Source organism: Dermochelys coriacea, chromosome 9 (assembly GCF_009764565.3).
Source record: "Dermochelys coriacea isolate rDerCor1 chromosome 9, rDerCor1.pri.v4, whole genome shotgun sequence".
Lineage (NCBI taxonomy): Eukaryota > Metazoa > Chordata > Testudines > Dermochelyidae > Dermochelys > Dermochelys coriacea.
The window spans coordinates 93,331,976-93,343,117 of record NC_050076.1 but is presented as its reverse complement, the minus strand read 5'-3'; the positions used below and the strand labels follow the sequence as shown (position 1 = coordinate 93,343,117).

The 11,142-nt window shown below is 43.6% G+C and overlaps 1 long non-coding RNA gene across 1 annotated transcript; it reads right to left on the bottom strand.

Moving 5' to 3' along the window:
• Positions 1-1,881: 1,881 nt before the first annotated feature.
• On the bottom strand, positions 1,882-11,098 carry LOC122455931. The gene is made up of 4 exons (XR_006274459.1): positions 10,530-11,098; positions 10,169-10,445; positions 8,392-8,566; positions 1,882-3,575 (listed from the first exon to the last, which is right to left on the bottom strand). It is a non-coding gene; the product is annotated as an uncharacterized LOC122455931 (long non-coding RNA).
• Between the last annotated feature and the right edge of the window lie 44 nt (positions 11,099-11,142).

Here is an 11,142-nt window from a genome sequence, read left to right as displayed (position 1 = left end):
GGTTACTTTATTAAATACCTTCCATTGCAAAAAGTAAATCTTTAATCAAGAAAAACCTGTATTGATTTCAGTGGGAGCTTTGACGGAGGATGGATATGGGCCCACGGACGACAGTCATGGGTTTGGAGGAAAATTGCCTTCAAGCTTGAAATGGGTTTGCAAACCTAGAAAGTAGGCTGGGAAGTTTGCAAAATCTTTAAATACACCCATCTCTAGGGTTTTTTATGGCAAAGTTGCATTAAAATGTTAACATAGTACATAACTTTTTGCTTATTCAGGATCGATCAGCTTACTATTCAAAGAACCTGGCTAAAGATTTTGGCATGCTAGCTCGCGAGCCCTCCTCTCAGTATGCTAAATGACCAAATTTCCAAATACCCAGTCCTAGTTTATTTTCTTTCTCTTTTTTTTTTTTTTAAGTACATCGGAAATATTTGACAGCCATTCGTGTTAAATACATTGTCATTGTATGCAGTTGTATCTAATGTTGTTTTGTATGAAGAGAAATAATGGAAATAAGATTTCAAAAAATACGTCTGTATACATTTAGGCCCCAACCCTGCATTCATTATGACCCACCCTCTTCTTGACCATTCTGCTGATTTATCTTTTGCCCCAGTTATCTGGTGGTAGATCTGGATGCAGCCCTCATTTCTAGTTGGGTGCTGTTCCTATACACAGGCCTATCATGGAATTTACAAGACTTGGAAAACCACCAAAAATTCTGAAGAATTGTAGCTTGTGGTGAATGTGTGACACACTTTAAAGAAAAGGAATAGAATTCTAATGGTTGATCAGGACCCTAACCTGATCCCAGCTCTGCTTGTTTCTTCTGGATTACACATCATTCTCTAATCTGAATTAAACCCCCACTCCAAATCTCTGAAGCTGGTGACTCCTAGGGCTCTGTGCCCCCTGCCGTGGCCATGGGTCTGTTGGGTGTATCCAAGGGAACAGGCCTGCAGTCCTTAAAGGGCCTGGCCTTCCCTGCACATGTTCTCAGGGGATGTGAGGGAGCAGCCCAGCTCCCCTGGGCAGCAGGAGGCATGGGGATGGCATGTGTGCAGTACAGCGTGGGGTGAGCAGCTCAGCATGTGCTGTGGTTTAGAACATCCCTAATGAATCCATTTATGTAAAGAAGATTCATTAGGCACAAACATGAAGAGGAAGTTGGGTTTAATCCTAAAGAAGTGGCACCAAAGGCTGATGGCTACAGTTCCCATGCAGGGGTCTGGTCTATGCCCTGCCCCCACAGACAGCCCCTATGAAAATCCTCCCATGGGCTCTGCCGCTCCCAGACAAATCCTTGTTGAGTTTCCACTGGAGAAACAGATACTGTGGGAGAGACTTGCTGGATTTTCTCTCTGTAGCACGTTTTCACTGGACCTCTTTCTCCTTCACCCTATTGGGTTTAATCAAGTACAGTAGTTGTCTGGGCAGCTGCTTTAGAGTTGCAAAGTCTGAGCTGGGAGGGGAGAGCAGAGGGAAGTCACCCCTGCTGTCCCACGCAGGAGAGAGAAGCTGGATCTTTCCACCAGGGGCACTTCTGGAGCTTGCTGCCCTCAGCCCTTTCTGCCTTTGGAAATGCAGCACCTGTGGCACCATCTTTGTGTCACAAAAACACCCTCCTTCACGCATGAATGCTCCATGATCACCACAGGACAGCACTGCCCCAGGCTACAGGCAGAGGATGGTGGGAGGAATAGCTCAGTAGTTTGAGCATTGGCCTGCCAAACCTAGGATTGTAAATTCAATCCTTGAGGGGCCCATTTAGGGATCTGGGGCAGAAATTGGGGATTGGTCCTGCTTTGAGCAGGGGGTTGGACTAGATGACCTCCTGAGGTCCCTTCCAACCCTGGTATTCTATGATTCTATGATCCCAGCTCTGCTTGTTTCTTCTGGATTACACATCATTCTCTAATCTGGATTAAACCCCCACTCCAAATCTCTGAAGCTGGTGACTCTTATTCTCAGTACTTCCTTTTCTCCTTGCTCCCTTTCTCCTCTTCCTCCCCAGCCCAGCTCAAGCTCTCCCCTACCCTGCAATGTGCTGTCATTGTTTTAACAAGGGTCCCCTCCCCATTTATCTTGTGATATAACCCCAGCACCAGGGGTTCATATAACAGCTTGGAGAAGAAATGAGAGTGATTTGATCTAACTAATTTTCCCATTTAGGCAAAAATGCTGTCTCATACCTATGACCAAGTAGGGGAAAGCAGCACCACTGGGAAAAATACACTAAAGTTTATTGGTAGCATTTATTATTTAATTAAGGATATTTTGTCCTATTTTCTATGCAGAAGTCTAAGCCCCTCCCAATACTTAACACACAATTAAAAATCTACAGTTATCCAACTCATCAATTTTTTCCAGTTTCAAAGGTCTAATCAATACTCTCACAATAACTTGAGCTATTGTACCCAAACGTATCATGAGGCCCCTCCTAAATCATCATACAGTCTCCAGTCCCCTCACCGATGGACATGCAATAGCCCTAAAATGCCTGCTAGGAAAAATAAGCCTTTCCGTGTACTCTGAAAGTTAACAAATCAAGGAAGGAACAGAATTCCAGAGTCAAGTCTCCTCACAAAGAATACCTGCTCTAGCTTGTAGGGCCTCCAGTGATCTTAGCTATGTCTGTATGGCCCAGCGAGAGAAGCAGTCCCTCAGATAATGGTTTCCAAACCATTCAGGGATAAGACCAGATCCTAGAACTCCATTCAGAAACCTATCATGAGACAGTGCAGCACCCAGAGGCATCCATGTTACAGACTTCTTGTATGATACACTTTCTGCATTAGCTTGCACCTCCAAGTGATCCCAATATGCAATCTACATGTGCTGTGTAACAGCAGTCCACTTTTGAAGTGACAAAGGTGTGGATGATGGAAGCCAGGTCTTCACCAAAGAAAAAAGGCCACATTCTTCTGGTCAGATGTTCAAGGAGGGGGAAAAAGAACCTTTCTGGGTACAACTGTTGTTTGATCATCTAATAACATCTGATCCTATACTCCAGGAATTGGAACCTGATCTGTGAATGCCCCAAATAAAGGTGTGGTTATTTCCATTGCCACTTCTGATTGTTTCCCCTAATACTACTTCAGTCTTATCTGAATTAAGCCTGAGCCAACTCAGCACCATTCAGACTCTGAATCTGAGTTATTGGTTCCTCTGTACCAGTCAGATCCAATGTGCTGGAGTATCCTCGGCATACTGAACATATTGCAGCCCATGTTTCCTCACTAATTCTCCTAACAGCCTGTTATCAATGCTGAACAGGAAAGGTGATTATACCAAGTCATATAGGAGAGAGCTTTTGGGACAGAATAATTGTCCCAAACAACCCTTTTGGATCTCCCAAGATGGCTCCCAATGAAACCATTCAAGAGCAATCCTGTCCATTCTTGTTAGTTACTGAAGAAGTCCCCAACAAAACTTCATGGTTAGAGATATCAAAGACAGCTGAGATTACATGCTGCAGCTAATCAGATCCACCTCAAGACTTCTGCCACCAGCACTCTCACCATTTCCCTGTATGCTTCATCCAGCACAAGTCATCTGTAAATCATAGTGAACTGTGAGAGCAAACCCAGCAAAGAGGGTGTTTAGGAACCACTTATAACTATGATAATGGACTAATGATTTATGTAATCCTACCAAGCACTTCTGCTGAAAGCCAGTGGAGACTGGCCGTTCTTAGTAGCCAGTGTCTTTCTTCTGGAATTCTCTCAAACATGTCTAAACCTGGTTACCTTTAGGGGGATTGATCCATCAACCAATAAAATCAATGGGAAAGTTTCATTGACCTCACTGGGTGTGGGAGCCAACTCTTAGAACCCAATTGTCTTTATCCAGGCTTTCCACTAACTGTGAAGTCTCCTGTAATTTATCCTACTGATTGGCTTCTCCCTCGCTATCCTTTAAGGCTGATAACTTGATGCTGCAGAACATGAGTACATGCTACATGTTTGGGAGAAGTGTTTGTGGATTCTGTGATGATTGATGATTGGCTATTTGTTGCCATATGTAATGTTTTAAATGGACAGGGAGAGACTAGATGCCCCAGACCTTAGCATGGCTAGGGAGCACACCTCAGGTTCTGTCTACATCAGTGTTTCCTAAACTTGGGACACTGCTTGTTCAGGGAAAGCCCCTGGCGGGCCGGGCCGGTTTCTTTACCTGTCATGTCCACAGGTTCGGCCAATCGCGGCTCCCACTGGCCGCGGTTTGCCGTTGCAGGCCAATGGGGGCTGCGGGGAGCGGCATAGTGAGAGCTGCAATCGGCCGAACCTGTGGATGCGGCAGGTAAAGAAACCAGCCTGGCCCGCCTGGGGCTTTCCCTGAACAAGCGGCATCCCAAGTTTGAGAAACACTGGTCTAGACTACAACCTACAGCTGTTTTGTAACCAAAAGAGTTGTCAACTGTATTGTCACGGAGTCTTCAACACATTTGTATTTATAGTATGGATTGTTTCATACAATAACTTGGAAAAATCTGATCTTATCTACATCTTTTTTTTTTTTTTTAAATTAAAAAAGTCCCTTTATCATTTCTTTTCAGTGGGGAATTTCATTCTAGGTGAATGACATTGATCTGTGATAGCTGACCTTTAGCTCAGTCTGCACAACTCCCATCATGATCAATTACGGGTTAGGCAGGCCTTGATGTGATGAAAACTACTGCTTTGTGGATTACTTGTGGACTACAATTTACAGTTAATTTATGGATTATTTTCAATTTGCTTATAGGGGCTGGACTACTGTACAGGTGTAGTTGTATCAGATGTCCAGTAGTTACGTTAGGTTTGGATTGGTTCTCTGGGTTTGCTTCTAATAAGAACCTTAATCTGTTAGTTTAAAAGTCTGAATAATCTTCCTATAAACACCTGAATTTCTGGGTGCTAACTTGTACAAAGCTTTTGAGATGGCCCCATTGTGGGTTGCTGGTTGTGTTCATTATAGTACATCCAAAATGCAAAAGATGTACACACAGGTTATGCCACAGAGTACACAGGAGCTGTTAAGACAATTTACAGAGAGAAGAAATATACTATAGGGTACAGACAGGATACAAATGTATTTCCTTGCAATATGGGAAGCTATGAACCTTGATCTGGCATAGTAGCTGGATCATAAGGACTATTATTAAAACTGAATATGTTCTGGATTACATACTAATTAAAGTGCATGGAAACCTTGATATTTTTCTCTTTTAGACTTGCATTAGGACTGGATCCTCGCATAATACAAGTCTCTGGGAAATTGCAAAGGTTATTTCTGCTGGTCATATCCTCCTTTTTTTTTTAAGGGTCTACATATTATTTAAAGCAGTAAAAAATGGCATGGTTTTTTTAGTTTATTTAATTTGTGTTACATGGTTCTTTTCTTCTCTATTTTTGGTCATACACCAAACTGAGAGACAAGTTCTTTGCTAGTGTCAATGGGCACAACTCTACTGACTTCAATGGAGTTTCATCCATTTCCACCAGCCTAGAATTTTGGTCCAAATGTTTTAGATAATGTCCCATAAAAAGAAGGGATGGAATGTTGGAACCAGAAGCTTCCAATGACTGCTGGAAGTGGTAGAATTGGGTAGCGGGACATAAGAAATCTGAAAGAAATAGTCACAGCAGAAGGACCTGCTTGAGGAAGAGGGAGGGGAGGACAGAGTAGGACAATGTATATGGATAAAGAATCATGCTGGGGGTGTGAAACTGAGCTAAATAAAGAGCAAAGGAAAAATAAGACACAACTAGAGAAAGTGGCAGAGAAAAACAGATGGTGAATTCAACCTATACCTATATATAAAGATAAGTGTCAGCTTCTGTTTAGCTCTCCCCCTCCCCTCTGTTTGTGCTGGAGGAAGGGTTTGAACTGCTGCCTAATCTGCCTATTGATTAAGTATTTAAAAATATATATATATTCCTTTCCACCCCCCAGTTAAATACATTTGACAATAATTACTTCTGAGTGCAAATGGGGGTAATGCGGAGGTGTTTACATATTGGGACCTGCAGTCACTGCTAAAACTATCAGAATAGGGGACTCAGGGTCATCTATTCAGTTGGACTAATATTTAATTGGTGCAATATTAAGTTTCCCATAGAGTTAAATTAGGATCATAGTAACCTCTGGCTCGCTGAACTTGCAGGGACAGGCATGCTCTTTAAATACCATTACAAATTGCATTTTCTGTTTTCAGCATGTATTTAAGATAACTATTTTGTTTTAAGAAAAAAGAAACGGAGTACTTGTGGCACCTTAGAGACTAACAAATTTATTTGAGCATAAGCTTTCGTGAGCTACAGCTCATTTCATCGGATGCATTTGGTGCATTTTTTTTCCACCAAATGCAGCCGATGAAGTAAGCTGTAGCTGTAGCTCACGAAAGCTTATGCTCAAATAAATTTGTTAGTCTCTAAGGTGCCACAAGTACTCCTTTTCTTTTTGCGAATACAGACTAACACGGCTGCTACTCTGTAACCTGTTGTTTTGTTTTACAGGTTAAAGTGGAAATAGTCTAACTGGCTGAGATACTATAGTTTCCTGGGTTGGAATTCAGTCTCAAAACACACTGATTTGGTGTCTGTGATGTGGAATTTCCACATATTGCAAGAAATTAAGGCCTTTACATGAATCTTTGGAATTCTGTTTTCTACACAATTTGAGCTTTCAATTTAAAAAATAAGTTTTAAGGCATTGAAGTTGCAAAGAAAGCTTCAAAGTGTGAAGCGATACTGGGTTACCCATAAAAACAAGGAGTCCAGTGGCACCTTAAAGACTAACAGATTTGAGCATAAGCTTTTGTGGGTAAAAACCCCACTTCAGATGCTTCTTCAGTATCTCAGTAGGTAACCCAGTATCACTTTAGGTGAAGTGAGAGTGAGTTATCTATAATCAGCATTAAACAGCATCAGCAAGAGATGTGTTAATTGTTTCAATTTATCTCACTAGCATGTTAACCCAGGAGTCCATTGACTTCCACGGGAACCCAGTTCGGCCAGAGCTGAGTGCTTTTGAAAAATCCCACCCTAAACTGCCGTAACTGAACTTTTGAGTTAATGTGCTATTGAAATGAACAGGGTCAGTGAACACTTCATTTGCTGTTATTGTTAAAGGCTGTTTCCAAGTACTTCTGCATCACTCTGCACTCTGAAGGAATCAAAAAGTTAACAGTTCAGGGTGGGAGTTTCAAAAGTGCTCAGCTTTGGCCTAATTCTGCTCCACAGGACTAGAATTACACAAAGCTGCGTCTTTGAATCTCCTACTCTTAAATATGTTTTCACTGCACAGTTAATCTGAGTGTTAGCCCAAATCCCCCTTACCACCATCCTACCACCACAGGAAGTCCTTTTAATTGAGTTTGTAGGTGCTTTAACCCTGGGCTAGCTTACCTAACCAGGGCGGGTATGGGTTGGAGCCCAAGCTACACTTTCACTTGGGCTGGAATCTGCTCAGTGTGCAGTAAGGATGCAGGCTAAATAACTTGAATGTTGATAGTCCCCTCAGGCCTTCCCACAATTCCCTCCAAGTCTCCTGAAGTTGACATAATTGGCTGGGAAAGAATTGTATAGCATTTCACCACAAAGAACCATGGGATATACACCCAGAGACTACATGCGTGAATGCAGAAACAGTGAGGATACAGAATAGTCTCACCTGGGTTAGCCTATCCCAGATGCTGAGACCCATGTACCAAACACCCTGGTTACCTGTGCAGTGAAGACGTACCCTAAATGCCAACTCTTTTGTTGTCAATACTAGTAGAGTCATGTCTCTGCTAATGTTTTATCAGGTAGCTGAGCTTTTCACATCCAAGGATTTCCTCACCCCTTCATAGGGCAAGCAGATGCCTCTGTTTGTTAGAAAAGTCCTGGGTTTGTCATATTTTCAGTATAATCATATGCTCCTCTCCTTACTTTACAGCTATTTATACTTTACTGTGAACCACTTGCTGGCATCTACAATTAATTATGTGCCAAATGAAGTATAAATGAGTTGGGCATCCCAAATCCTGGTGTTGCATGATCTAGCAAAGTCTGGGACCTGGCAGTTCCCAGATTCCTGTTAGCTCAATAGGTTGGCAGCCAACTGGGCCCTAACCTTTTCATTTACTTAAGAAGAGGCCTCAGGATGTCTATATAGTAGCCGAGGAAGGGCAGGAGATCAGCAAGCAACCCCACAGTGATCTGCATCCAGGACCACTCAAACCAATTCCCCTCTAATCCTGCCTATTCCTTCTATCGTTGGAGACAAGACCTGCTATTTTCAAAACCCTGAGGCAAGCCCTAGGACAAAGTCCTAAAACCCACCCACTTTCTGCTGCCAAAAACTTTCCCCTGCATCCCCAACCACCTGCTGTTAAAGTTTTCCCAGGGCCTTTAGGCAAACTTGCTTGCCTCTGATTCTACCCTGGTGGTGACTTTCCTTGGCATGGGATGGGCTCTTTGGAGACCCTCAGTGCTGCTCCTTGCTTGGCTATAGAGGTCATGTCAGAGACGTTAGTTGTGCCCTGCCAGCAACGCCTCCTCATGCTGCCTCCATAGTGCTCCCAGCCTCTACTGGCCTTGGCAGTGAGAAAGGGAATAAAGCGCGGCATGAAAATTCAAAACACAAATCCCACAGCGTCATGTTGTCATCACCAAGACTGAATTCTTAAAATGTTTTGAGATACCGGTAACTATCCTTAACAATAGGTGAAAGTGTTGCTTATTGTGTTGTCAGCTAGAAAGGGATTCTGCTGTGGTAGTGTTGTTTGCCTTATAGTGTGAGGTTTCTCCAAAATATGGTCACTTGAGTAGCCTCATTAACATTTATGAATGGATCCCTTTCCCTTGACTTATGCCCTTTGGTTTTAAAATACAGAAAAAGGGCAGGGGCCAATTAAAGTCAAAAATGAATGAGAAATCAAATCAGAATTTTGGCCAAAATCTTGAATGGAATTTAGCAGCTTTAGGGAGAAATTCTGTGTAGATTTTGCTAACATTCTCTGATTTCTATTGTCCTTCCTTATAACACCAGTTAATCTACAGTAGAACCTCAGAGTTACAACCACCTCAAGAACAGAGGTGGTTCGTAACTCTGAACGAAACACTATGATTATTCTTTCAAAAGATTAGGGCTGAATACTGACAGAATTGAAACTTTACTATGCAGAAGAAAAATTCTGCTTTTAACTATCTTAATTTAAATGAAACACAGGAATTTTCCTTATCTTGTCAAATCTTTGTTTTAAAAAAACTTTCCCTTTATTTTTTTAGTAGTTTACTTTTAATACAGTACTGTACTGTATTTCCTTTTTTTGTCTCTGCTGCTGCCTAATTGTGTACTTCCAGGTCCAAATGAGGGGTGTGGTTGACCTGTCAGTTCATAACTCTGGTGTTCGTAACTCTGAGATTCTATAGTATCTTTAAAAGGGAATGTTGGGGAAAGAGTGGGGAAACAGGGCCATTCCCAAAGACCACCCATCTATCCCATCATTATTTTTATTTTGTTGCTCATAAAAAACCACTCTGAGTGTACTGTATGTAGTGGTTTCTGAGTCATACCACTCCAGCCTTAAAATAACAGATCTGTTTTCTCACCCAGCCAACCTGCGGTAGGCCACTAGTTCCCAGTTTAACCATTTGGCAGATGCTCTGTAGGAAAATTCTCTTTCAGGTGAGCCAAAAGGGAGGGACTTTTCCTGTCTGAGTCAGAGAGCTGTGTTAAGATTGCTCAGCTGGAAGGAGCTGTCTACATGTTTCATAAACTACAACATGCTCCACTAATAAAATCTAAAGCCCAGATATTTTATACAGATCAAACTGCGGAAGCAGGTCTAGTTCTAGTTTTTGGATTCTGTGTTTTTTGTTGTTGTGGTTTATATTAATAATTTAGATGAAACTCAGTTTTTTCTTGTTTAGTTCTTTTCTCTATTATTTATAACAAATGCCATCAGAGTTGATTCCAGACCCCCAGTTCTGTTACTGTTTACAGTGGGTAGTAACTAATTATTCTGCAAATACTCATTGAAATCACAATCAGGCCTTTGGGGCAGAAATTGGTTTGGGCAGGAATTACCAATAAATGGCTATTATAGGCCAGTTGTTTCCATCCTGTCCCCTGAAATGCTTTTTCTGCTCTCTTCTCTCCCCTATCATATTCTTTTATTTCTGTCAGCTCCTACCTCTGGTTCCTATTTCCTCTTCTCTTCGTTTCTCTCATCTTCCTTTTTGAATCTTTCTCCTCCTTTGAATTCTTTATTTCTTTCCGCATTTAGGATCCCCCGCCTTCTGCTTTTCCCTCCGGTCCAGTCTCATTTTCCACTGTATGCTCCGTGTATAAAATGTATATTGTGTCAAAATAAAGAACGAGCTCCTCCCAGCTGTTAAACCCACCAGTTGCTGGATTTCACTCACCCCAGGGGCGGGTAAAGATCTCGCCACCACCGAAAGCCCCGTTTCCTTCCCCACGGAATGTTGCATTCCCCACGGAACGTTCGGAACGTTCCCCACGGAATGTTGCATTCCCCACGGAACGTTCGGAACGTTCCCCACGGAATGTTGCACCTGCCCTGGGTCTTTCCAGGCCTCACTTTCGATCCGCTCCATATCGATCCCCCACCACGGAGCAATCTCAGACTTTGTGCAGGGAGGGGAGCGGACCCGTTAAAGGGAAGGCTTCTGTGCGGCGAATGCCCCGAAAGCGCGGTTGACAGGACGGGGGCTTTGGAGTCGCTGCTCCTGAGCCCACGACGCGAGTATTATTTATTTGAAACCACGCTGGGTCTCCCCTTAGGGCGCGGAGGAGCGGCTTCAGCCCCCGGGCCCGCCAGCTCCGGGTTTTGCGCTGCCTGGCACTGCCCTGAGCCGGCGGCTGGAGTTTGACACATGCACCGAAGGCAGCGGGTCGCAGGCCGGAGGCTTTAAACAGCCCCTGGACTTGCGGGCAGATGGCGGCTAAGCGGAGCGCACAGGAGCGCGGAGCAGAGCCCATAGCCCCGCAGATGTGGCCGATGCAGAAGCGTGGGCGCTGGGGCAGCGGGCGCCGGCAGGCGGGAGGCCGGGCTGTCCCGGGCAGCGGCCCCAGCTCACGCTGTAAACTTTTGCCCAGCTGCCCAGCGCCCGGCTCCCCTTCCCCAGGCGGGTGTTCTTTTGAATG